The following is a 1,693-nucleotide window of genomic DNA, read 5'->3' on the forward strand; positions in this document are numbered from 1 at the left end:
GATTAAAGTTAGAGTCTTGTAAGTAAGAATTGTATAAGTGATTGTAAGAAAACATATATCTCAAGATCAAGTTAAAGTCTCAACTTGAAATTCAAGAAACTATACACATTCAGTTTATTTATATTCACTTGATATTGTTAAGATGATCTTCAATATAATTTCTTAAAGTACTTGAATTCAATTTTCCGATTTTATGGTATGTTTGAGGTATGACTGATTTATATAAACGATACGGCTGAGTTATCTAAACGATACAGCTGAGTTATCTAAACATTTTCCGATTTTAGGGTATGTTTGAGGTATGACTAAGTTATGTATACGACACGACTGAGTTATGTATACGACACGGCTGGCGAACAACAGTAGCTACTTCACGTTCAAGACAATGGTCTTTATCACCTCCAAATCTGAGATTGCTAAAGCTCCTACCCCCATTATCATACCACGTGATGTGTTTAGTGTGTTATCTTTGGGAGACCTCACAAGACGTACCGAGCGTTTCATTCAACAGCTATTTGTCTGGTCTTTTTGTGTTCAGGAATCCATCTTTATCAACTAGCTCTTTCTCAAGGCAATGCTCAATATCAGTTCCAACTCTGAGGTGTCTAAAGCTAGAACATCAAGCCCTCTAAAATTATCCTTTGTGGGTAAATTTAGTCAAACTTCCTCTCGACAGGGCCGAGAGAGATATTTCCCCATCTCCTCCTTATCAAAGAAGAGAATCCTTCCTCTGCAATCCTTCAATTCAAGCACAGACATCAATAATTGCTCAATGGGTTGTTTAACCAAATTTTGCATTATGGGCATATTAAATTCCTCCTTTGGGGAGAGACCAATTTCCTCCTTTTTGGAGAGATCACTTTCAACACTTTACTCTTTTCTAAGGAGAACTCTTCCATCAACCTTCTCCATCATGGAGAAAGTATTTCAACGCTCAGATGTACAAACATCACGAGCTACACATTTTCTTCAGTCGCCTATATTGGCAGAAGATCAGATCGATTTGAAATCGATCAGCTTAGAAGCCCTTTTGAAGAAGCTTCCGGTTTTTGTCAATGATTCAAACCGTTTAACCTATCCTTTTAATGCTTTAGTTTTTATTAATGTAACAAGTGAGTTTCACTCTCTGGCAATGAACCCAGCTTAATATAATCTTTGGTTGCACAAAAAAAATCAAGTAAAGATCGCATTCCATACAGATTTAGAGATTGAACCTTTGTTTTACTTTTCCATCCATGATCCAAGAAGCAGAGTCAGCTCGGTCTTGAGGAGACAGCAAGGAGATGAATGCCATTAAACGCACCTGCTTCTCAGATCTGGCCGGGTGTAGATCCCAGCGAATGCCATTTCACACATCTGAGACTAAGGCACCCATATTTGTAGAGCCATGTTCACCTAGAAAAGAGTAGACTACCAAACGGAGTCCACATGTCCCACCAATAGACTATTTATGAAAGATTGTTGTTTTCTATACAATGTGATTTTGTACATCCCATATCGTGTACATGTGTACATAATCTAAAAATACTACGTCGTATACAGTGATTTTGTACATCGCATGTAGTGTACTCGTGTACATCTCATCTCATGTACAATGTGATTTTGGGGACTAATCTGCACATTTTAATATTTTGGGGGCATAATGAAAATAGTTAAAAGCCGAAGGACTATTTCTGAAAATATACGGAAGGCC

The 1,693-nt window shown here is 37.4% G+C and overlaps 1 long non-coding RNA gene across 1 annotated transcript in view; it reads right to left on the reverse strand.

Moving 5' to 3' along the window:
• Positions 1-1,693, reverse strand: part of LOC106305324 — a 9,672-nt gene that overhangs the window by 6,898 nt on the left and 1,081 nt on the right. The gene's annotated exons all lie outside the window — the stretch shown is intronic.

This window comes from Brassica oleracea, chromosome C7 (genome assembly GCF_000695525.1).
Source record: "Brassica oleracea var. oleracea cultivar TO1000 chromosome C7, BOL, whole genome shotgun sequence".
Lineage (NCBI taxonomy): Eukaryota > Viridiplantae > Streptophyta > Magnoliopsida > Brassicales > Brassicaceae > Brassica > Brassica oleracea.